Source organism: Pseudophryne corroboree, chromosome 1 (assembly GCF_028390025.1).
Source record: "Pseudophryne corroboree isolate aPseCor3 chromosome 1, aPseCor3.hap2, whole genome shotgun sequence".
Lineage (NCBI taxonomy): Eukaryota > Metazoa > Chordata > Amphibia > Anura > Myobatrachidae > Pseudophryne > Pseudophryne corroboree.
Genome location: NC_086444.1, coordinates 1022689171 through 1022716676, shown reverse-complemented (window position 1 = coordinate 1022716676; position 27506 = coordinate 1022689171). Strand labels below are relative to the sequence as shown.

Below are 27506 nucleotides of genomic sequence, written 5' to 3'. Positions count from 1 at the left end.
CTAGCAGTTTTGAAAATGTTTATCTTTTTGCTGCTCTCAATAGAGGCACTTCTAAAACAGAGGTGAAGAGATCTGGTGGAGGTGGAATCAATGAACTGCTACTTCATGATGCTACATGATTTTACACAAGAAGTAAACTCATGCAGTGACAGGGAAGAGTGGAAGTCAGCAATAGACAAGGAGTGTACAGCTTTAAATAACAATGATACCTGGACCATTGTTGACAGGCAGAATGACTATGGGGGTAATTCCAAGTTGATCGCAGCAGGATTTTTGTTAGCAATTGGGCAAAGCCATGTGCACTGCAGGGGAGGCAGATATAACATGTGCAGAGAGAGTTAGATTTGGGTGGGGTGTGTTCAATCTGCAATCTAATTTGCAGTGTAAAAATAAAGCAGCCAGTATTTACCCTGCACAGAAACAAAATAACCCACCCAAATCTAACTCTCTCTGCACATGTTATATCTGCCTCCCCTGCAGTGCACATGGTTTTGCCCAATTGCTATCAAAAATCCTGCTGCGATCAACTTGGAATTACCCCCGACTATAAAATGATCTAAAGCAGGAGATCTTTTGCAAGAAGCTATATACACATGGAAGTCTAGCGCACTAAAAAGCCTGACTTGTTGCCAAGGGATCACGGCGCCCAGCATACCGGCGCTGGGATTCAGGCCACCATAATGCCAGCAGCAGGGCGAGCGCAAAAGATCCCCTTGCGGGCTTGCTGCGCTCACCACGCTGCGGGCGCGGTGACACGCTACCCGCGCCACGCTATTTATTCTCCCTCCAGGGGTGTCATGGACACCCCAAGATGGAGAAGAGTTGTCGGCATCCCGGCAGTCGGGATCCCAGCGCTGGTATGCAGAGCGCCAGGATCCCGACAGCCGGGATATTGAGTGCCTCCCAGCAGACACAGTATTCAGCAGGAAACAACCTCCTTTTGCCATCTCTACTATCAGCTCTCATAAAAACAGACAAGAGTTGTTGTGGCTGAAGGAGACTTTGAGTGAACTAGGTCTTCTTAATCCAAAAGACATTGTCTACATTTCATGTGACAACAAAGATGCCATTGATTTATAGTGGGCTCTAAGCAAATTGCCATAAGACACCATTTTCTAAGAAAGCTGGTAGATGGTGAACTGATTAGCATTGCATATGCGGCATGCGATAAGACCCTTGCTGATTTATTATCCAAGGGACTATAGGCCTAATTCAGGATAGGTTGGTATTGGGACAGAAATTGCAATCGTCTTAAACTGCTACTACTGAAAATCACTGATCTGAAAGGTAGAAGATGCCCACCAATGTGATCGCAACTCTGCATATGCATCCGCAGAATTGCGATGCAAATGCAAAAACCGAGTACCATCGATAGTTGCAAGTGACCCAGGGCTACTGAGACTAATGAGAATGCAGTCGTACTGGCACCATGTTTTTAAATGCTAGCTATTACAACTGACATCAGAAACACACCCCTATAACGGACGGCTATGACCCACCTGCGTTTTACCAACCACTCCCCAGAAATGCCATGTTAACACCCACGAATGGTCACTTCCTGACAATTAAATTGTAATTGCATTTCATTGAATCTGTGATCGCATTTTAGCCTTAGCACATGTGCTATGCATTCACAGGACATGCACAGTCTGATGATAATCGCAATATTTGTAATTTTAACATTTTCCAATTTTCCAAGTTTACTATGGCCCTCATTCCGAGTCGTTCGCTCTGTATTTTTCTTCGCATCGCAGCGTTTTTCTGCTTAGTACGCATGCGCAATGTTCGCACTGCGACTGCGCCAAGTAATTTTGTTATGAAGATAGTATTTTTACTCACGGCTTTTTCTTCGCTCCGGCGATCGTAGTGTGATTGACAGGAAATGGGTGTTACTGGGCGGAAACACGGCGCTTTATGGGCGTGTGGATAAAAACGCTACCGTTTCCGGAAAAAACGCGGGAGTGGCCGGAGAAACGGAGGAGTGTCTGGGCGAACGCTGGGTGTGTTTGTGACGTCAAACCAGGAACGTCAAGCACTGAACTGATCGCAGATGCCGAGTAAGTCTGGAGCTACTCAGAAACTGCTAAGTAGTTTGTAATCGCAATATTGCGAATACATCGTTCGCAATTTTAAGAAGCTAAGATTCACTCCCAGTAGGCGGCGGCTTAGCGTGTGTAACTCTGCTAAAATCGCCTTGCGAGCGAACAACTCGGAATGAGGGCCCATATACACAATGTGTTGTTAACGTTAATGACTAGATGTACATACAATAAATACATAGCATAAATGTCACATGCCAGACAGTTAAAACCTGTTTATATAATGGGCAATATCAGTACATGGCAGTATCAGGACATGCTTCAAGCCTCAAAACCAATTAGACTGTTTGTTTCCTTCATCTAGTGCTGACGCAGCTGGGACATGGGAGCCGCCATCATGTCCGCTGTTCAGCCAATTCCTGCTTTGATCTCCAGCACATGACTCCAGTGTACAATCAGCAGCCAGGGCACCCTATTTAAGTCTCTCCCTGCTTACTACTCATTACCAGTGCAACTGCTGGCATCCCATCCGTCAGGATGCCAACTACATCCCATTCCCTTGTGTGTGGCTAATCATCATCCTGCTCAGCCTATCATTCTTCAGTTACCTGCAATATCCTGTCTTCACTGTTGGTTCTACTCAGTTGTGCTGCTTCCTGAAATGCCAGCCAGTCTTCTAGGTATTTCTCTCTGCTCCAGTGTTACCAGCAGTCTCTGGAGCACTACTATTTGAGCCAGTCGGTCTTCTAAGCAATACTCCATACGTTAGTGCGTCCTACAGTTCCTGAGAAACATCTCATCATTCTCTGCTCCACCTGCTGTGACAGCCAACACCCGAGCCCACCTTCCAGAGTTCCTACAGAGTAATTTTTCCAGCATCATCTGACACTTCTATAATTACTGCAGAAGTATCTCCACGCCAATTATTATCCTGCCAGGACTTTATTGCATAGAGTGCATCATCAGGCACTCCATAGTCACTGTACAGTTCATATTCGCCAGCCCTGCTGGTAATCTCTAGCTGTGTCATTTAACTTTGTATTTCCTGACCAATAAGGGCCATTTCTTTATGAGGAGAAACCTGCTCTGACCTCCCAGTTTCCTCCACACATCCTCCAGCCATAACACCTTGGATCCGTCTGCAAACCCAGACAAACCACAGATGCTGACAAAATACATAACCACCATAATTAAACACTTATCTGAAATAGCATAAGCTAAGATAGGCACATGCAAGCTTTTACATATGCATTTTTGGATGGTATTACTGTCAATTTTTGAGCACCTCCTTGTACATTTAGCGGTCCTTTAAGTAAAGAATTTGTTGGAAGATTGTTTAAAAATGTTGGTGAATCCTGGAGTTAATGCCTAAGGTATGTGATGGACAACACCATACTGTGTATGACGTTTTTTATGGGTTACTTTCCTTTTTTTAATGACTACTTTTCTTTAATCAAAAGGTGATTAGTTAGCTAAGTATAATATTTATCTAGTTAGCCTATGTATTATATTGGTTTCCTGCTGTGTCAATAAATTAGAGATTATGAGCCTAATTCAGTAAGGCCCGCAAAAGTGTTGAAATTGCTATTTGGGGATTTCAGCACTTCTGCGCATGTGCACATGCTGGTGCGCGCATGTGCAAGGTCTTAAACTGCAATCGCAGGCGATCATAGTTTAAGACCTAGACGTTGTCAGGAACAGGGTGTCGACGCCGCGATTTGTAAGCATCGATGCTCCATTTAAGGGATGCAGTCCAGACAATGCAGACGTGTCCGGACTGTGGCTGAGGCAGGCCGTGGTGGCTGCATGATGTCACACGCAGCTGCTGCAACCCCAAAGATGGTGGCACTCCTGAATGAAGCCCCATATCTTCCTCTCCTTGATAAACACTGTACACTAAACAATATGGTTTGAATAAGTTACTTAGAATACTATACCTCCCAACTTGACCCTCTCCAGGAGGAACAGAATGCTCTGCTCCTGGACTTCCATCTTAATTTGTGATTTTACCGTCACCTGTGGTGAAACACCTTTCTTATCCATTAACCTGTTCAACACAGGTGCCGGTATTCATAAATTAAGAGAAAAGTCCAGAAGCAGAGCATTGTGTCCCTCCTGGAGAGGGTCATGTTGGGAGGTATGGAATACACTAATAACCTCTACATTTTCTAAACCAATATAAACTATCACTCCTAAGGAATTCCTCAGTCTGAATTTTATTTATAATGCAAGGGGAAAAAAATAAGAATTTACTCACCGGTAATTCTATTTCTCGTAGTCCATAGTGGATGCTGGAAACTCCGTAAGGACCATGGGGAATAGACGGGCTCCGCAGGAGACTGGGCACTCTAAAGAAAAGATTAGGTACTATCTGGTGTGCACTGGCTCCTCCCTCTATGCCCCTCCTCCAGACCTCAGTTAGGGAAACTGTGCCCGGAAGAGCTGACATTACAAGGAAACGATTTTTGGAATCCAGGGTAAGACTCATACCAGCCACACCAATCACACCGTACAACTTGTGATAACCTTACCCAGTTAACAGTATGAACAACAACTGAGCCTCACTCAACGGATGGCTCATAACAATAACCCTTATTTAAGCAATAACTATATACACGTATTGCAGAAAGTCCGCACTTGGGACGGGCGCCCAGCATCCACTACGGACTACGAGAAATAGAATTACCGGTGAGTAAATTCTTATTTTCTCTGACGTCCTAGTGGATGCTGGGAACTCCGTAAGGACCATGGGGATTATACCAAAGCTCCCAAACGGGTGGGAGAGTGCGGATGACTCTGCAGCACCGAATGAGCAAACACAAGGTCCTCCTCAGCCAGGGTATCAAACTTGTAGAACTTTGCAAAGGTGTTTGAACCCGACCAAGTAGCCGCTCGGCAAAGCTGTAAAGCCGAGACCCCTCGGGCAGCCGCCCAAGAAGAGCCCACCTTCCTTGTGGAATGGGCTTTTATTGATTTTGGATGCGGCAATCCAGCCGCAGAATGAGCCAGCTGAATCGTGCTACAGATCCAGCGAGCAATAGTTTGCTTTGAAGCAGGAGCACCCAGCTTGTTGGGTGCATGCAGGATAAACAGCGAGTCAGTCTTCCTGACTCCAGCCGTTCTGGAAACATATATTTTCAAAGCCCTGACTACGTCCAGCAACTTGGAGTCCTCCAAGTCCCGAGTAGCCGCAGGCACCACAATAGGTTGGTTCAAATGAAACGATGATACCACCTTTGGGAGAAATTGGGGACGAGTCCTCAATTCTGCCCTGTCCATATGGAAGATCAGATATGGGCTTTTACATGACAAAGCCGCCAATTCCGACACACGCCTAGCCGATGCTAAGGCCAACAGCATGACCACTTTCCACGTGAGATACTTTAGTTCCACGGTCTTAAGTGGCTCAAACCAGTGGGATTTCAGGAAATCCAACACAACGTTAAGATCCCAGGGTGCTACTGGTGGCATAAAAGGGGGCTGAATATGCAGCACTCCCTTAACAAACGTCTGAACCTCAGGCAGTGAAGCCAGTTCTTTTTGAAAGAAAATGGATAGGGCCGAAATCTAGACCTTTATGGACCCCAATTTTAGGCCCATAGTCACTCCTGACTGTAGGAAGTGCAGGAATCGACCCAGCTGGAATTCCTCTGTAGGGGCCGTCCTGGCCTCACACCAAGCAACATATTTTCGCCATATACGGTGATAATGCTTTGCTGTCACGTCCTTCCTAGCCTTTATCAGCGTAGGAATAACTTCATCCGGAATGCCTTTTTCCGCTAGGATCCGGCGTTCAAACGCCATGCCGTCAAACGCAGCCGCGGTAAGTCTTGGAACAGACAGGGCCCTTGTTGCAGCAGGTCCTGTCTGAGAGGCAGAGGCCATGGGTCCTCTGTGCGCATTTCTTGCAGTTCCGGGTACCAAGTCCTTCTTGGCCAATCCGGAACAATGAGTATTGTTCTTATTCCTCTCTTTCTTACTATTCTCAGTACCTTGGGTATGAGAGGAAGAGGAGGAAACACATATACCGACTGGTACACCCACGGTGTCACTAGGGCGTCCACAGCTATCGCCTGAGGGTCCCTTGACCTGGCGCAATATCTTTTTAGCTTTCTGTTGAGGCGGGACGCCATCATGTCCACCTGTGGCAGTTCCCATCGCTTTGCAATCTGTGTGAAGACTTCTTGATGAAGTCCCCACTCTCCCGGGTGGAGGTCGTGTCTGCTGAGGAAGTCTGCTTCCCAGTTGTCCACTCCCGGAATGAACACTGCTGACAGTGCTTGCACGTGATTCTCCGCCCACCGAAGAATCTTTGTGGCTTCCGCCATTGCCATCCTGCTTCTTGTGCCACCCTGGCGGTTTACATGGGCGACCGCCGTGATGTTGTCTGACTGAATCAGCACTGGCCGGTTTCGAAGCAGGGGCTCTGCTTGACTCAGGGCGTTGTAAATGGCCCTTAGTTCCAGTATATTTATGTGTAGAGAAGTCTCCAGACTTGACCACAGCCCTTGGAAGTTTCTTCCCTGAGTGACTGCCCCCCATCCTCGGAGGCTTGCATCCGTGGTCACCAGGACCCAGTCCTGTATGCCGAACCTGCGGCCCTCGAGAAGGTGAGCACTCTGCAGCCACCACAGAAGAGACACCCTGGCCCTTGGGGACAGGGTGATCAGTGGATGCATCTGAAGATGCGATCCGGACCACTTGTCCAACAGATTCCACTGAAAGATCCTTGCATGGAACCTGTCGAAGGGAATGGCTTTGTATGAAGCCACCATCTTTCCCAGGACTCGCGTGCAGCGATGCACCGATACCTGTTTTGGTTTCAGGAGGTCCCTGACCAGAGATGCTAATTCCTGGGCCTTCTCCACCGGGAGAAACACCTTCTTCTGTTCTGTGTCCAGAATCATGCCCAGGAAAAGCAGACGCGTCGTAGGAATCAGCTGCGACTTTGGAACATTCAGAATCCAGCCGTGCTGTTGCAACACTTCCTGAGAGAGTGCTACGCTGATCAACAACTGCTCTCTGGACCTCGCCTTTATGAGGAGATCGTCCAAGTACCGGATAACTATAACTCCCTTCTTCCGAAGGAGTATCATCATTTCGGCCATTACCTTGGTAAATATCATCGGTGCCGTGGACAGGCCAAACGGCAACGTCTGGAACTGGTAATGACAGTCCTGTACCACAAACCTGAGGTACTCCTGGTGAAGTGGGTAAATGGGGACATGCAAGTAAGCATCCTTGATGTCCAGCGACACCATAAAATCCCCCTCTTCCAGGCTTGCAATAACTGCTCTGAGCGATTCCATTTTGAACTTGAATTTCTTTATATAAGTGTTCAAGGATTTTAAATTCAGAATGGGTCTCACCGAACCGTCCGGTTTCGGTACAACAAACATTGTGAAATAGTAACCCCTTCCCTGTTGAAGGAGGGGGACCCTGATAATCACTTGCTGGAGGTACAGCTTGTGAATTGCCGCCAGTACTACCTCCCTTTCCATGGGGGAAGCTGGCAAGGCTGATTTGAGGTAACGGCGGGGGGGAGTCGCTTCGAATTCCAGCTTGTATCCCTGAGATACAATTTGTACAGCTCAGAGATCCACCTGTGTGCGAACCCACTGGTTGCTGAAGTTTCGGAGACGCGCCCCCACCGCACCTGGCTCCGCCTGTGGAGCCCCAACGTCATGCGGTGGACTTAGTGGAAGCAGGGGAGGACTTTTGTTCCTGGGAACTGGCTGCATGGTGCAGCTTCTTACCTCTACCCCTGCCTCTGGCAAGAAAGGATGCGCCCCTGACCCTCTTGCCTTTCTGAGAACGAAAGGACTGCATTTGATAATACGGTGCTTTCTTACGCTGTGAGGAAACCTGAGGCAAGAAAGTCGACTTTCCAGCTGTCGCTGTGGACACGAGGTCCGAAACAATTCCTCACCCTTATAAGGCAAAACCTCCATGTGTTTTTTAGAATCAGCATCTCCTGTCCATTGCCGAGTCCATAAGACCCTCCTGGCAGAAATGGACATAGCATTAATTCTAGAGCCCAGCAGGCAAATGTCCCTCTGAGCATCCCGCATATATAAGACGACGTCTTTTATATGGCCCAGGGTTAGCAAAACAGTATCCCTGTCGAGGGAATCTATGTCGTCTGACAGAGTATCTGTCCATGCTGCTACAGCACTACACATCCAGGCTGAAGCAATAGCAGGTCTCAGTAGAGTACCAGAGTGTGTATACACTGACTTCAGGATAGCTTCCTGCTTTCTATCCGCAGGCTCCTTTAGGGCGGCCGTATCCTGAGACGGCAGGGCCACCTTTTTAGATAAGCGTGTCAGCGCCTTGTCCACCCTAGGGGATGTTTCCCAACGTAACCTGTCCGTTGACGGGAAAGGGTACGCCATCAGTAACCTCTTAGAAATCACTAGTTTCTTATCAGGGGAACTCCACGCTTCTTCACATAATTCATTTAATTCATCAGATGGGGGAAAAGTCACTGGCTGCTTTTTCTCCCCAAACATATAAACCCTCTTGGTATTAACAGGGTTAATCCCAGAAATGTGTAATACATCTTTCATTGCAATAATCATGTATCGGATGGCCTTGGTCATTTTAGACTGTAAATGTGCCTCATCATCGTCGACACTTGAGTCGGACTCCGTGTCGACATCTGTGTCAACCATCTGAGATAGAGGGAGTTTATGAGCCCCTGACGGTTTCTGAGTCACCTGGGCAGGCGCGGGCTGAGACTCCGGCTGTCCCAAGGCTGCAGCGTCATCAAACCTTTTATGTAAGGAGCTTACATTGTCGTTTAAGACCTTTCACATATCCATCCAATCAGGTGTCGGCCCCGACGGGGGCGACACCACACTTATCTGCCCTTGCTCCGCCTCCACGTAACCCTCCTCATCAAACATGTCGACACAGCTGTACCGACACACCGCACACACACAGGGAATGCTCAGACTGAGGACAGGACCCCACAAAGTCCTTTGGGGAGACAGAGAGAGAGTATGCCAGCACACACCACAGCGCTATATAACACAGGGATTTTCACTTATAATAAGTGATTACCCAATAGCTGCCTTATATGTTTTATTTGCGCCTAAATTTATGTGCCCCCCCTCTCTTTTTTACCCTTCTTGTACCTGGATACTGCAGGGGAGAGCCTGGGAAGCTGCTTCCAGCGGAGCTGTGAAGAGAAAATAGCGCTGGTGTGCTGAGGAAGAAGGCCCCGCCCCCTCAGTGGCGGGCTTCTGTCCCGCTTTCTGTGTAAAAAAAATGGCGGGGTTTTTTACATATATACAGTGCCAGACTGTATATATGTATTTTTATTGCCAAAAGGTACTTCAATTGCTGCCCAGGGCGCCCCCCCCCCCCCAGCGCCCTGCACCCTACAATGACCGGAGTGTGTAAGTGTGCTGGGAGCAATGGCGCACAGCTGCGGTGCTGTGCGCTACCTTAAATGAAGACAGGAGTCTTCTGCCGCCGATTTTGTCGTCTTCAAGCTTCTGTTCTTCTGGCTCTGCGAGGGGGACGGCGGCGCGGCTCCGGGAATGGACGATCGAGGACAGGTGCCTGTGTTCGAACCCTCTGGAGCTAATGGTGTCCAGTAGCCTAAGAAGCGCAAGCTAGCTGCAAGCAGGTAGGTTTGCTTCTCTCCCCTTAGTCCCACGTAGCAGTGAGTCTGTTGCCAGCAGAAGCTCACTGAAAATAAAAAACCTAATAAATACTTTCTTTACTAGTAAGCTCAGGAGAGCCCACTAGGAGCACCCAGCTCTGGCCGGGCACAGATTCTAACTGAGGTCTGGAGGAGGGGCATAGAGGGAGGAGCCAGTGCACACCAGATAGTACCTAATCTTTTCTTTAGAGTGCCCAGTCTCCTGCGGAGCCCGTCTATTCCCCATGGTCCTTACGGAGTTCCCAGTATCCACTAGGACGTCAGAGAAAAACACTTAGAAGCTGCACTTCATAGTAATGGTTGACTGACTGTATCCATTCTGCTGCCTCAGGCAGCGCCTTAAATGGAACCATTCTTATTAATTGTTCCCTTCCAAATTGCTACAAATATTTCTATATAGCTGTGTACAATATTAAAAAATACAAATATTTTAAACTAAAAGCATTGTTAGGTTTACCTCTTATTTATAACCACTATTTTAGATTTGTGCATAAAAAAATGACTATTCTTTTTACTTACTGTTACTGCCTTCATTTTGTTGCACCCAAAATCTTACTGACTGAAACTGCTGTCCCTGAATGCCTTTGTGTAGCAGATCCCTTTTAGTGCTGTATTTATGAATTGGAGATGTGGATATAATATATTTTAATAATATTTGTCAAGGTTCACACCTTGACAAAGGGACGCAAGGTCCCGAAATGTTGGAATTTATGTGACCTCTTTCTTTGTGTTCAATACACATATTTTGATTATCAGACCCTGAGTGCCGCAACTTCTTTTATCATTTGTATTATGTTTATACTGAGGGCACCAGGGCAATCAGTACCGAGGTAAGCGGAGTGCCAGACCAATCACCACAGCATATATATATATATATATATATATATATATATATATATATATAAAACAATAAAAATAGATGCTAAGGCAAAATCCCTTGGAGGTGGGGATTGATACATCACCACTCATCCCTTCACCTGTGTACAGTATGCCTGTGGCTGCAACAGTTCTTCACTAATATTAGGGGCCTGTTTATCAAGTTAGCGATATATTCCACAAAACTTAACATTCCTACTTGTGTAGAGATAGAAACAGGTTTCAGGGATATATCATTCTCCCCATGCTGTGATAAGCACATGCACTGGTAATGATTAATACTAACACATGTAACATAGTAACATAGTAACATAGTATTCGAGGTTGAAAAGAGGCAAAATGCCCATCGCTTTCAACCTGTTTATTGTATTAAGTTGAGTTGTGTGTCTAATAGTAGTTGGCGAAAGTTTACACTGCCAAGTTCCAAACTGTGAGGGCTGAAGCAGGCAGAGGGATCCAAATGTGTCCCTCTCCACACACCAGACGAGGAGCAGGATAATGCCATAGACAGATGGTATTAAATGCCACAATCAAGCTCCAAAAATAACCACAATACCCAGATACATTGTATGTGAACTGTATTGTGCTCCATTAGTTATTAGAACACAGTAGATATTTGATATCTCCTGTGGGGCAGATGGGGCAGATATAACATGTGCAGAGAGATTTGGATTTGGGTAGGTTATGTTCGAACTGAAATCTAAATTGCAGTGTAAAAAAAAAGCTGTCTAAAATTTGTGGGCTACATGCAAAAGCAGTCAGTATTTATCATGCACAGAAAAAAATCTAAATGTATTTGATACCCTTGCATGGCAACATGGTTTGTTCCAGACAAAGTTACTTGTTATTCTTTTGCTTTACTTACGAACATGAATCAGACCCACAGTACAAAACCTCTGGTGCACCCTCCCCATTGATTAATCATGTATTTGGAAGAGTTTTAATAGCATAATTTGGCCAATAAAGACATGTTAGTTTTCAGGATGAATTTCTCTAAAAAGATAGATAATGGGTTAAATGATGTGGGACAGGTACAGTAGGTGGATGTATTGTAGAACTTGCAGGGTTTTAGAACTTGCAGATGGAAGCTAAAAAGTTTTTTTTACCATTTTTTTTGCAAAATGGCATTAAAACGCTCTACAGACATGTTTTTGTAGCCCAAAATGAAGGAACAACTTTCATTTGATGAGAAACACTCAATTGCTATAATTTCTCCGCCATTAATAAAAAGGGCAAACATCAGTCATTTTACATCTTTTAAGAACCTCCAGTACTTTCCTTATGGCCAATAACAACCTTCTATATAGTCCTGCTATCTCAGTTGCCACTTTTTTGGGATCCAGAATTATTTCACCACTCCCAGGTCATTTATTGTAGAGAAGTTGTGCAACCTTGCCACGAGTCTTGCAAACTGGCATCTCTTCTTGGATCTCACATTTCTCATGTGTATTTTGTATGCGAGTTTCATGATACAGACTGGCTTTCGCAAAAAAAGGGACCTAATTGGATTGATGGTTATGTGGTTTCAGGTTTATAAAATAACTAACTACACAAATGTTGCCATTCTCAAGTAGAATCACTCAGAACTTTGAGGGGGTCATTCCGAGTTGATCGCTCGCTAGCATCTTTTTGCAGTGCTGCGATCAGGTTAAATCTCTGCAAAACTGCGCATGTGTAAGCACTGCAATGCGCAGGCGTGTCGTACGGGTACAAATAGGATCGGCGCTGGGTGACGGATTTAACGAAGAATCCATTCGCACAGCCGATCGCAAGGTGATTGACAGAAAGAGAGCTTTTGTGGGTGTCAACTGACCATTTTCTGGGAGTGTTTGGAAAAACGCAGACGTGTCCAAGCATTTGCAGGGCGGGTGTTTGACGTCAATTCCGGGACCAAAAAGACTTAAGTGATTGCAGCGGCTGAGTAAGTCCAGAGCTACTCAGAAACTGCAAAAAACTTTTTTGTGCCGTCGGCTGCAAAAACGTTCGCACACTTGCAAAGCTAAAATACACTCTCCCATAGGCGGCAACTATATGACCGTAGCGCTGCAAAAAGTTGCTAGCGAGCGATCAACTTGGAATGACCCCCTGACTGTCTTTGCACTGCAAAAATATATTTTTGGATCACTCAGGTTAAGTAACTATGGGGGCAATTCAGAGGTGATCGCAGCAGCAAATTTGTTAGCTAATGGGCAAAACCATGTGCACTGCAGGGAGGGGGGACAGATTTAACATTTGCAGAGAGAGTTAGATTTGGGTGGGTTGTATTGTTTCTGTGCAGAGTAATAAATACTGACTGCTTTATTTTTACACTGCAATTTAGATTTCAGTTTGAACACACCCCACCCAAATCTAACTCTCTCTGCAGATGTTATATCTGCCCCACCTGCAGTGCACTAGGTTTTGCCCAACTGCTAACAAATTTGCTGCTGCGATCAAGTCTGAATTAGGCCCTATAAAAGTAGGTAAAAAATAAGATTTTACTTACCGATAAATCTATTTCTCGTAGTCCGTAGTGGATGCTGGGGACTCCGTCAGGACCATGGGGATATAGCGGCTCCGCAGGAGACAGGGCACAAAAGTAAAAGCTTTAGGATCAGGTGGTGTGCACTGGCTCCTCCCCCTATGACCCTCCTCCAAGCCTCAGTTAGGATACTGTGCCCGGACGAGCGTACACAATAAGGAAGGATTTTGAATCCCGGGTAAGACTCATACCAGCCACACCAATCACACTGTACAACCTGTGATCTGAACCCAGTTAACAGCATGATAACAGCGGAGCCTCTGAAAAGATGGCTCACAACAATAATAACCCGATTTTTGTACCAATAACTATGTACAAGTATTGCAGACAATCCGCACTTGGGATGGGCGCCCAGCATCCACTACGGACTACGAGAAATAGATTTATCGGTAAGTAAAATCTTATTTTCTCTAACGTCCTAGTGGATGCTGGGGACTCCGTCAGGACCATGGGGATTATACCAAAGCTCCCAAACGGGCGGGAGAGTGCGGATGACTCTGCAGCACCGAATGAGAGAACTCCAGGTCCTCTTTAGCCAAGGTATCAAATTTGTAGAATTTTACAAACGTGTTCTCCCCCCGACCACGTAGCTGCTCGGCAGAGTTGTAATGCCGAGACCCCTCGGGCAGCCGCCCAGGATGAGCCCACCTTCCTTGTGGAATGGGCATTTACATATTTTGGCTGTGGCAGGCCTGCCACAGAATGTGCAAGCTGAATTGTACTACACATCCAACTAGCAATCGTCTGCTTAGAAGCAAGAGCACCCAGTTTGTTGGGTGCATACAGGATAACAGCAAGTCAGATTTCCTGACTCCAGCCGCCCTGGAAACCGATATTTTCAGGGCCCTGACAACATCTAGCAACTTGGAGTCCTCCAAGTCCCTAGTAGCCGCAGGTACCACAATAAGCTGGTTCAGGTGAAACGCTGACACCACCTTAGGGAGAAACTGGGGACGAGTCCGCAGCTCTGCCCTGTCCGAATGGACAATCAGATATGGGCTTTTGTGAGACAAAGCCGCCAATTCTGACACACGCCTGGCCGAGGCCATGGCCAACATCATGGTCACTTTCCATGTGAGATATTTCAAATCCACAGATTTGAGCGGTTTAAACCAATGTGATTTGAGGAATCCCAGAACTACGTTGAGATCCCACAGTGCCACTGGAGTCACAAAAGGGGGTTGTAGATGCAGTACTCCCTTGACAAACTTCTGGACTTCAGGAACTGAAGCCAATTCTTTCTGGAAGAAAATCGACAGGGCCGAAATTTGAACCTTAATGGACCCCAATCTGAGGCCCATAGACACTCCTGTTTGCAGGAAATGCAGGAATCGACCGAGTTGAAATTTCTTCGTGGAGCCTTCCTGGCCTCACACCACGCAACATATTTTCGCCACATGTGGTGATAATGTTGTGCGGTCACGTCTTTCCTGGCTTTGACCAGGGTAGGAAAGACCTCTTCCGGAATGCCTTTTTTCCTTAGGATCCGGCGTTCAACCACCATGCCGTCAAACGCAGCCGCGGTAAGTCTTGGAACAGACATGGTACGTGCTGAAGCAAGTCCCTTCTTAGCGGCAGAGGTCATGAGTCCTCTGTGAGTATCTCTTGAAGTTCCGGGTACCAAGTCCTTCTTGGCCAATCCGGAGACACGAGTATAGTTCTTACTCCTCTACGTCTTATAATTCTCAATACCTTGGGTATGAGAAGCAGAGGAGGAAACACATACACTGACTTGTACGCCCACGGTGTTACCAGAACGTCCACAGCTATTGCCTGAAAGTCTCTTGACCTGGCGCAATACCTGTCCAGTTTTTTGTTCAGGCGGGACGCCATCATGTACACCTTTGGTCTTTCCCAATGGTTCACAATCATGTGGAAAACTTCCCGATGAAGTCCCCACTCTCCCGGGTGGAGGTCGTGCCTGCTGAGGAAGTCTGCTTCCCAGTTGTCCACTCCCGGAATGAACACTGCTGACAGTGCTATCACATGATTTTCCGCCCAGCGAAAAATCCTTGCAGTTTTTGCCATTGCCCTCCTGCTTCTTGTGCCGCCCTGTCTGTTTACGTGGGCGACTGCCGTGATGTTGTCCCACTGGATCAATACCGGCTGACCTTGAAGCAGAGGTCTTGCTAAGCTTAGAGCATTATAAATTGCCCTTAGCTCCAGTATATTTATGTGGAGAAAAGTCTCCAGACTTGATCACACTCCCTGGAAATTTTTTCCCTGTGTGACTGCTCCCCAGCCTCTCAGGCTGGCCTCCGTGGTCACCAGCATCCAATCCTGAATGCCGAATCTGCGGCCCTCTAGAAGATGAGCACTCTATAACCACCACAGGAGAGACACCCTTGTCCTTGGAGATAGGGTTATCCGCTGATGCATCTGAAGATGCGATCCGGACCATTTGTCCAGCAGAACCCACTGAAAAGTTCTTGCGTGGAATCTGTTGAATGGAATCGCTTCGTAATAAGCCACCATTTTTCCCAGGACTCTTGTGCAATGATGCACTGACACTTTTCCTGGTTTTAGGAGGTTCCTGACTAGCTCGGATAACTCCCTGGCCTTCTCCTCCGGGAGAAACACCTTTTTCTGGACTGTGTCCAGAATCATCCCTAGGAACAGCAGACGTGTCGTCGGAAACAACTGCGGTTTTGGAATATTTAGAATCCACCCGTGCTGTCGTAGAACTACTTGAGATAGTGCTACTCCGACCTCCAACTGTTCTCTGTGCCTTGCTCTTATCAGGAGGTCGTCCATTTTCTTCGAAGAAGAATCATCATTTCGGGCATTACCTTGGTAAAGACCCGGAGTGCCGTGGACAATCCAAACGGCAGCGTCTGAAACTGATAGTGACAGTTCTGTACCACGAACCTGAGATACCCTTGGTGAGAAGGGCAAATTGGGACATGGAGGTAAGCATCCCTGATGTCCCGGGACACCATATAGTCCCCTTCTTCCTGGTTCGCTATCACTGCTCTGAGTGACTCCATCTTGATTGGAACCTTTGTAAGTGTTCAAATATTTCAGATTTAGAATAGGTCTCACCGAGCCTTCTGGTTTCAGTACCACAATATAGTGTGGAATAATACCCCTTTCCTTGTTGTAGGAGGGGTACTTTGATTATCACCTGCTGGGAATACAGCTTGTGAATTGTTTCCAATGCTGCCTCCCTGTCGGAGGGAGACGTTGGTAAAGCAGACTTCAGGAACCTGCGAGGGGAAACTTCTCGACTTTCCAATCTGTACCCCTGGTAGGGCCGGTGCAAGGTTTCTTGACACCCTAGGCAAAACTTTAGCCTGCTCCCCCCCCCCCCCCGCATGCTTACATAATGGTACGTGGTGGATGTCGTACATGCAGGAGTCTGCAATTGTGGGGGTGGGGGCTAGCGGGCAACATGCGGGAGGGAGTCTGCAATCGCTGTAGGGGTGGTAGTCAAAAACACGCCTGAGACTGAAATCGCAAGGTGAGTGTGTGTGTGTCTGTGTGTGTGTGGGGGGGGGGGGAGGATGTCGGTCTATTCATGATGCAGTGTAAACAGTGGAGAAGTTGCCTATGGCAACCAATCAGTGTTGAAGTAACATTTATAAAGTGTATTTCTATACAATTATATAAGCTGATTGGTTGCCATGGGCAACTTCTTCACTGACTTACTTCTCCACACTTTTCACTGCTTCATGAATAGACCCCACAGAAATGTGAAAAGAGAGAGGGTGATCGGGTGAGTGTTAGAGACGGTGGGTGACAGAAAAGTCAGTAGGTGACAGGGAGAGGGTGACAGGAGAGAGAGCGGACGGGAAAAGGGTAACAGCAGGGAGAGGCAGTGGGAGAAGGGTAGAGAGTGAAGCTAGGGACAGGCAGTGACCAGTGAGTGGAGGAAGGTGACAAGCAGAGGGTGAAAACAGAGGGTGACATTGAAAGGGTGAGAGTCACTGGGTAACAAGCGAGAGAGGTGATGGGGAAATGGTGAACAACAGGAAGAGTGTAATAGAAGAGAGGTGACGGAGTGAGGGCAATACCCCTTTTACACCGCCAGCATATAACACGGATTATTGCACTTGAAGGTGCATAACCCGTGTTGCTGGTTGGTGTAAAAGGTTCGAGTTGGAATAATGCGGGTCGAGTGACCCGGTATTCCAACTCGGGTGGTTTGCAGGGTTGAACACGTGTTCAACTCGGCAAACTTTGCAGTGTACAGTGAATGTGCGGGCGGCGCTTGGAGATCATGTGATCTCCAAGTGCCACCCCCGCCGCGTCACTGGCAATATGCCGGGTTGGCGAGTGAGGTGGGAAAGGGAGCTGACGCAGGGCGCAGCCGGGTAGCACCCGTGTCAGGCTCCCGGCTGCGACCCGCGCTGTTGGTCTAAAAGCGGTATAAGAGTCAGTGAGTGATAGGGAGAGGGTCTCAGGAGAGAGGTGACGGGCGGGGAGAGGCAGTGGGTGATAGGCAGTGGGAAACTGCATTAATTAAAAAACAAAAACACATTAATATGCCACTCCCCCATACAAATTTTTAATATACCGTCCCCCCCCTCCCCTGCACACATTAATATACCACCACCCCCTCCCCTGCATACATTAATATACCACCATACCACCCCCCTCCCCTGCACACATTAATATACCACCCCCCCCTCCCCTGCACACATTAATATACCCCCTTGCACACACTAATATACCACCCCACCTCCCCTGCACACACTAATATACCACCCCTCCCTGCACACATTAATATACCCCCCCTCCGCTGCACACACTAATATACCACCCCCCCCCCTCCGCTGCACACACTAATATACCACCCCCCCTCCGCTGCACACACTAATATACCACCCCCCCTCCGCTGCACACATTAATATACCCCCCTCCGCTGCACACACTAATATACCACCCCCCTCCGCTGCACACACTAATATACCACCCCCCTCCGCTGCACACACTAATATACCACCCCCCTCCGCTGCACACACTAATATACCCCCCTCCGCTGCACACATTAATATACCCCCCTCCGCTGCACATTTTAATATACCCCCCTCCGCTGCACACTTTAATATACCCCCCTCCGCTGCACACTTTAATATACCACCCCCCCTCCCCTGCACACACTAATATACCCCCTGCACACACTAATATACCACCCCCCCTCCCCTGAACACATTAATATACCACCCCCCCCCCTCACCTGCACACATTAATATACCACCCCCCCTACCCTGCACACACTAATATACAACCCCCCCTGCACACATTAATATACCACCCCCCCCCTCACCTGCACACATTAATATACCACCCCCCCCTACCCTGCACACACTAATATACAACCCCCCCTGCACACATTAATATACCCCCCTCCCCAGCACACACTAATATACCACCCCCTCCCCTGCACACACTAATATACCCCCCCTGCACACACTAATATACCACCCCTGCACACACTAATATACCACCCCCTCCCCTGCACACACTAATATACCCCCCTGCACACACTAATATACCACCCCCTCCCCTGCACACACTAATATACCCCCCCTGCACACACTAATATACCACCCCTCCTCCCCTGCACACACTAATATACAACCCCCCCCCCCTCCCCTGCACACACTAAAATTACCAGTTTCCCTCATTAGCAGCAGAATGTACCTGAGTCTGTGCTCCCCCGTATGGTATGGCTTTCTGATAGACCTGCTGGGCTGCTGCTCCTCACGTCTGAAGGCTCCTCTCCTCTCCTCTCTCACAGTCACATGTGCACCAAGTGACTTCCTTTTCCTGTCCATACCAGGAAGCAAACTCAGCAGAGCGTCGGCTTCTGTATGAGCACACTGCAGCATGTGGCTGCAAAGGGAAAATAAAAGTGCCCTGGCCCTGGGGGTGGGGGGGTGGTAAGGGTGCAGGCAACATGCCTGAGCCCTCAAGTGAATATGTGAGGCGCTATCACGGAGGTGGGGGGCGACAGATTTGTAGAGACAGCATTTACTCATCAGTGTGTTCTGCCGCCCTCCAGTGGCCGGCACTCATAGGCAGCTGCCTAAAGCTGCCTAGTGATAGCGCCGGCCCTGACCCCTGGGATACTACTTGTAGGATCCAGGGGTCCTGTACGGCTCCAGCATCATGCTGAGAACTTGGCAGAAGCGGTGGAAGGCTTCTGTTCCTGGGAATGGGCTGCCTGCTGCAGTCTTCTTCCCTTTCCTCTATCCCTGGGCAGATATGCTTATGGGGACGAAAGGACTGAGGCTGAAAAGACGGTGTCTTTTTCTGCATAGATGTGACTTAGGGTAAAAACGGTGGATTTCCTTGCAGTTGCCGTGGCCACCAGGTCCGATGGACCGACCCCAAATAACTCCTCCCCTTTATACGGCAATACATCTTTGTGCCGTTTGGAATCTGCATCACCTGACCACTGTCGTGTCCCTAAACATCTTTTGGCAGATATGGACATCGCACTTACTCTTGATGCCAGAGTGCAAATATCCCTCTGTGCATCTCGCATATATAGAAATGCATTCTTTAAATGCTCTATAGTAAATTAAATACTGTCCCTGTCAAGGGTATCAATATTTTCAGTCAGGGAATCCGACCAAGCCACCCCCGCGCTGCACATCCAGGCTGAGGCGATCGCTGGTCGCAGTATAACACCAGTATGTGTGTATATACTTTTTAGGATATTTTCCAGCCTCCTATCAGCTGGCTCCTTGAGGGCGGCCGTATCTGGAGACGGTACCGCCACTTGTTTTGATAAGCGTGTGAGCGCCTTATCCACCCTAAGGGGTGTTTCCCAACGCGCCCTAACTTCTGGCGGGAAAGGGTATACCGCCAATAATTTTCTATCGGGGGAACCCCGCGCCTCATCACACACTTCATTTAATTTATCTGATTCAGGAAAAACTATAGGTAGTTTTTCCACACCCCACATAATACCCTTTTTTGTGGTACTTGTAGTATCTGAAATATGTAACACCTCCTTCATTGCCCTTAACAAGTAACGTGTGGCCCTAAAGAAAAATACGTTTGTTTTTTTTAACGTCGACACTGGAGTCAGTGTCCGTGTCTGTGTCTGTGTCGACCGACTGAGGTAAAATGGGCATTATAACGTCCCTGACGGTGTTTTAGACGCCTGGACAGATACTAATATGTTTGCCGGCCGTCTCATGTCGTCAACCGACTTGCAGCGTGTTGACATTATCACGTAATTCCTTAAATAAGCCATCTATTCCGGTGTCGACTCCCTAGAGAGTGACATCACCATTACAGGCAATTTGCTCCGCCTCCCAACATCGTCCTCATACATGTCGACACACACGTACCGACACACAGCACACACACAGGGAATGCTCTGATAGAGGACAGGACCCACTAGCCCTTTGGGGAGACAGAGGGAGAGTTTGCCAGCACACACCAAAAACGCTATAATTATACAGGGACAAACTTTATATAAGTGCTTTTCCCTTATAGCATTTTAATATATGTAGTCATATCGCCAAATCAGTGCCCCCCCTCTCTGTTTTAACCCTGTTTCTGTAGTGCAGTGCAGGGGAGAGCTTGGGAGCCTTCCCACCAGCATTTCTGTGAGGGAAAATGGCGCTGTGTGCTGAGGAGAATAGGCCCCGCCCCCTTTTCGGCGGGCTTCTTCTCTCGTTTTTCTGAGACCTGGCAGGGGTTAAATACATCCATATAGCCCCCAGGGGCTATATGTGATGTATTTTTAGCCAGAATAAGGTACTATCATTGCTGCCCAGGGCGCCCCCCCCAGCACCCTGCACCCTCAGTGACCGCTGTTATGAAGTGTGCTGACAACAATGGCGCACAGCTGCAGTGCTGTGCGCTACCTTATGAAGACTGAAAAGTCTTCTGCCACCGGTTTCTGGACCTCTTCATTTTTCGGCATCTGCAAGGGGGTCGGCGGCGCGGCTCCGTGACGAACCCCAGGGTGAGACCTGTGTTCCGACTCCCTCTGGAGCTAATGGTGTCCAGTAGCCTAAGAAGCCAATCCATCCTGCACGCAGGTGAGTTCACTTCTCTCCCCTAAGTCCCTCGATGCAGTGAGCCTGTTGCCAGCAGGACTCACTGAAAATAAAAAACCTAACAAACTTTTACTCTAAGCAGCTCTTTAGGAGAGCCACCTAGATTGCACCCTTCTCGGCCGGGCACAAAAATCTAACTGAGGCTTGGAGGAGGGTCATAGGGGGAGGAGCCAGTGCACACCACCTGATCCTAAAGCTTTTACTTTTGTGCCCTGTCTCCTGCGGAGCCGCTATATCCCCATGGTCCTGACGGAGTCCCCAGCATCCACTAGGACGTTAGAGAAATGTTTTTGTATCCATCATAACAGCGAGTTCAAATGTCAATATTTTACAAGTTTAGAGTGCAATAGTAAGGCTCGCATTATACTTACATACAAAAATGATGCCTTGTTTAAGAACACCATTGTATACAGGAATGATGAGCATATTAACCTGTCGGCTGTGTATAACTTACTGTATACAGCAATTATGGTTTGTTTTTATTCATGTTTGTTTATGTCTATTAAAATTAAAATTTAATTCACTTAATATAACGATTTCTAAACAATATATCTATATTGCGTAGAGTATTAAAAAATGAGATTAAAAAAATCCTTCAGTCTGTCCACAGCTTTATTAAAAGTAGACAATTAAACAGCCTTGTGTTTGCAATCATTGTTACTGAATTATATTGGGCATACAATGAGTAACATTCACACAAATGTACCATTATGGTATAAATCATCTGTAAGATTTCCTACTCACAACCTACCACCCTTCTTTTTTTGTGTCCGTATTTCCTCTGCTTCTGGCTGTAACATGCAACCTGAAGACTGGTGGGCCAATCTAGAGGTTAGTTGAACCTGTCCTACAGGCTGATTTTCACTTGCAAATAGCAAACAAATTCAGATGTGAAACATGTTTTTTTTATGTGCAATTGTGCCCATTTCACCACAAAATTAATTTAATTTACAGTGCAAAAATTTAAATCTGCAGTGCAAAAAGAGTTCGCATGGTTTTGCAACCTTTTTGCAACTCCATGCGGATAGCAAAGAAGGACTGAAACTGCTCCTTACATGAATGCAGAAACCCACTTGATAAATTGCACAAACCTCGGATAACCCCTTTTCTCATGGAAAATGTGAGAAATAGGGGTTATCAGTGGATGATAAATGCAGCCCTCGGTATAGGCTAGACCTGCTCTTCCCCCTAAACTGCCACTTACAGCTAGATATGCTCACTGATACTGTACCCCATAGTTCCATAACACCTGTACTGAGTATCTACCAATTAGTATCTATTAATTAGGGTAAGAGTATTAACAAACAGAGGAAAATAAACAGGCAAAATCAATGTCAGGAGAAGCTACTGTAGGCAAAAACAAAGGTAAAATGAGAAAGTTAGTTGGAGGACAAACAACATTGATTGGTTATGTCAGCACATACATGATCCTAAGAGATATATGCCCGTATATAACAGCAACTCAAACCTACAACGGCCAATGAGTTATTCTCAGAGATTCTAATAATCTTATGTGGATCTATCAAAGTGCAGAAGCAAGTCATGTTACTGAGCATCAAATGAGTTGCGCCCATCTATTAAGTTCTGTGTGCCCATATTAATGTATCGTTGAATCAAGGCGCATAGGTAACAGCTAAATATTTGTGTGTGCACTCCCAAGTGCGCGCACAAGAAGGAACTTCTCAATTTCTTCATCTAAGAGCTATTTTAAGTATTTAAAATGTGTGGGGCAATCTGAATGAAAAATACTAGGATGTACAAAGCAGAGATAGCCCCTTTTCCTGGAATTCCACCTCTTCCCTGACTTGATAACTGTGTTGCATTATATAGTTACTGTGTCAGAACATGTATAGTTGAGTTATTTTGCTGCTTTCCGAAATGAATGGGGTTGACAGTGAACAGCATTTTGGTGTCAATAGTTTAGAACAGTAGCAGGATGATAATGTGCCTTGGGCAGCTCCACCCACTAGGAAAGTTTTATATCACAAAGTGAGAGAGCGGACTGCTATCAGGACCGAGAACCTGAGCTCCTGGTGTGTTCTAAAGATACACAATATGACTCTCGGGCAGATCTGCAGACTGCAGGCTGCTGTTTCAGGAACCCCACAAGCCAATACTGAAGCCAAGGGGGCAGTGACGTCTTGAGCCAAGAGCTGCAAACTACTAGCATACAATAGAGGATCACATTGGTGCAGCTTAGAATACATTGTAGCAGTTATATAAACTAAACTACAGCATATAGAAGCTGAGTTGGCAGCTACAAGGCCAGGAGGAGGAATATTAAGACAAATGAAAAAAATGGGGAAAAGCCCTCACAGTGTAAAATGTCCAAACCTTATTTTACGCTGAAATATACAAACAACTTTATGTTTGGTGCCAGTATGGTTTTACAATGTGAACCACCATAGATAAACAAACCTTTTTCCTGTGCATCTATTTTCATTAATGCCCCGATGATATCAAAGAATGAACTGTATTGACCAGTATCCAGCGCAGCTACAATAGACGGAAGATGCCTGCTGGTGTAATTCTACTGAATTATAACTACTGTACTGAGCGTCAGACGGTGGATGCTACTTTTTTGATAATGTAGTAATATCTCTGTTTAAGTTTGTCATCGCTGAAAGCTATTTAGAATTTAGGGGCAATACATTTCTGGGTTGTTGTGTATGTCAATGATTTATCACAGTATAATGCTATGAATAATTAAATAGTTCCTGGATATTAAAATTACTGTGTTTATTTCCTTGAAGGGGTAGGAGTTGTGGAAAAATTAATCTTTGGCTGTTCTGCATAATAATAAACTGCGGTTTGTTCCTTATAAACTAATAAACTAATATACTTCCAAAAGTCATATATCTATGATACAGTTTATCCGCAAACAGAAAGCCATTTACAACTTAAAGGGGCTGTACATAATTTAACTCCATCTCTTTTAAATACAGTATGCTGGCCAGTGCCTTCCAAAGCTCCTCGTTGAAATGGGGCATTCAAAGTATAGTATAGGATTGGTTCTAAATCATACAATTTACTCTACAAATAAAACTCTGTTTACCTCTACGGATTAGGCTTAAATATTTGGAGGAGATGGGGAATATTAATTTAGGTGGAGAACCTATTTAATGCCTTCTTTAAAAAGTTGATTTATTTGCTGCGTTAAATTCCATCATTGATATATCGTCTGAAAAGATAACAACTATGAATGTAATACTACTTCAGTCTATAAATAGGCTACAGTACGTTACCACAGAGAACAAATGATTACCGCCATGAAGTATCTACAGAGTTGTCTGAATGGATTTGACTACAATACAACACAGGTGTTTCCTTGCAGTGATTCAAACCCATAATAAATCTTTTAATTTTATTGCCCATTCATGTAGCAGTGTGGCTTACCATCTACAAGACTCACGGGAGTGAAGAATACAATGTTGCTAGAATGGCATTAAGTAATATTAAGCCGTACCACCATCTTTCTTTGTTTATTTCTGAATTAATTTAACAAAGCAATTGGATTTCATTGTTACCTGACAGATTAAATCTAACAATTACATCCCCTATGATATCATTTTATGTAATGTGATATCATTTTATGTAAGTGATCAATAATATTTATTTTAAGTGAATTTCTTTCCCCCACTATTCTAGTGATAGTTATTTTCCAGGTTACATTTTCACATAATACGAAGTTCATTTTCACAAATAAAAAAATATTGCTTTTGTTTTTGTCCATTTCTCCCCCGACACAAGTCCCATACACAGGCTTAAGTACAAGTCAAACATATTAGAAAAAGAGGTACTTTTTTTTTATTAACTAGTCACGGTCTGAGTATAGAGATAGAAACCTCCACAAAACCTGTCCATCTCTTTGCAATGTTTTAAACACCATTTGGCAGCCATAAAGTTATAATAATGTCCAATGAGCTCTGCCCCATTGTTAGCAATGTTAAAGCTCCCTTAAAAGTTGCAGAGGACTTTAAGCAACGTACCAGACTCTACCCAAGCATGCTGAAAATAATCTAGCAATCCTCACTTTTTGACCATGTGACAGGATGACAAAAAGAAATACAAATATCAACACTTTGTTTAAATCAAGAAGGAAAAAAGCCTCCCAAAAATAAGGAAATACAATCAATGGTCACAGAAAGGTAAGAACAGAACAGCATTAAAATAATACCAGTAACTTAATAAGAGAGGGGTACTTTTTGCAAACCAAAGAGCCAACATGAGCAGATCTACAGTACACTGTGGCAATTTTCTGATTAACTGTCATTATTGTAAGAAAAAATACTGTCATTGTATTTCTGGGGAAAGTTAATTTCATGGTTGCTATAGTTTAGAATGAATTATGGCAATAATTAAAGAGACAGCTAATGTACAAGCACCTTCCTCTTTTTATATGCCATTGGAGTGATAGTGTAAGTGAAATATGGCAGTATGAAGGCATTTATATATCAAAAGGAAAAAAGATAAAGAAAGATAAAGTTTGATCAATGATGACAGCATAGACAGGGACCCTGCTTATGCTGTAATCATTGATGTGAGGTTGGATTAAAACTTTATCTTTCACTAAGAAGAAGTCTTGTGAGTGCATCTTTTCTTCTATGAATGTATATATATATATATATATATATATTGAGTACAATTGGCCATGTGACCATATTCTCTGACATGCATTCACCACACTTTGCTTTATGTAAATGTCATATCTTCTTGCAGCATTCACATGTGTTTATGCTCAGTACAATGCACTGGTAACATACAACAATAAAATACAATAGTAGTATAGTACACTATGCTAGAGGGTGATTTGGGAACAAGCTTTGAATTCCCCGTTAAAAGCAAAGTCAAAGTACAAGGTCTCTATATGTAATAATAGGCAATGTTTTTCCAGCCCTTAAAGCGCCACATTCCACTGAAATCTAAAGATGAGTTTCCTGAATAAATCATAGACATCTCCAGAATTGCTCCATGTTTGCTGTCATACATACCCCCATAGTTATCTAATTTAGGAATTCACAGGGTGTTATCGCAGAAGAGATTGATGTATTTGAAGAACCAGGTCTTAGATTTACAAATGAACACAGATTTTTGCATGACAGACAAAAGCAATAAATGTACTGGGAGCTCCCTGCTGCAAATACATTTCTGTGGTTGGCGCACATGATTGTATTAGCTTGTGTTGTGCTGTGAACGTAAATATTCATAGTACATTTGTACACAGGGTGACATAAGACAATACTCAGTTTTTCCATCTGCTTAACTTTATGAAAGCGCTGTCAAGCACCATTTGTAATTAACTCATTTAAATCTATACTATACTGATAGGAGTTTATGTAGTCCTGAACTGTGCATTTAAAGACTACAGGATCAAAAAGTTTCTTGAAAGGAGATGTAAAAAATATTAAGGTGGCACAGCTGGGGAACATTGCTCCTCAAGCAGAGATATTAATAATGCTATCTACTGATGGATTAAAGGCACAATGCAAAACCTTATCACATTCAATACAGTTTACTATACACTATGTGCACCACACTGTAGGAATAAAATATACTTTCATGTGCAACAATTCACAAATCAATACTTTCTACTGCATATAATTGAGAATGTTTTATACCAAACCTAAAACAAACCACTGTAATTAAATAAAGTTGCACGTTTGAAATAGCGTTATCATATAGTGTGGAACAGTACATAAATAATAGAAGTATACTTAAAAATAGTCAAACCAGAAACCCTCTTGATATACTTCACAGTGTATCCGTTTATTTGCATATTTTAGCTTAAATATTTTGCCATATCATTTTTTGTTATTTATATTTTGTTTTACTTTCATTTACTACCATGCATCATTTTTTTTTCTTTTTCTTTTTTTTCAACATGTAGTATCATGTCTGGTTGACAACATAATATATGGTTATTGATCTGTGATTTGTCTGATACTGTATACTGCTATATTACAAGTTTGTTGCTACTTCCTAGTTTAGGTGGTACTGAAAGCACAGATACAGTATGCAGTGCTTTATTTTTCCTAAGCATTGCTACATAATAGTATAAAGTAATGAATGTTGTGCAGGTTATTGCAGAGCTGTCATTCTTGATACTAAGCATCATACTAGATAAAAATAAATATTGAATATTATCATGACAGAGGTGTGTTACATAAGAGGCTACCAAGATAAACTGGGGTATTTTCTAGATTTGTTGATATAAGAACAGAAATGTGTTTGTTAAGGCTATATGTTTAGTTACTAAGGCTATATTGCTTTATACTGTATATGTTTAGTTACTAAGGCTATATTGCTTTATACTGTATGCTGGCTGCTTAAAAAACAAACAACAAAAGAACAACAACAACCTGATATTAGCATTT

At 45.0% G+C, this 27506-nt stretch overlaps 1 protein-coding gene across 1 annotated transcript in view; it reads right to left on the bottom strand.

The window, feature by feature from the left end:
• TENM3 (teneurin transmembrane protein 3) overlaps positions 1 to 27506 on the bottom strand; it is a 1613133-nt gene that overhangs the window by 1534740 nt on the left and 50887 nt on the right. The window lies entirely within an intron of this gene.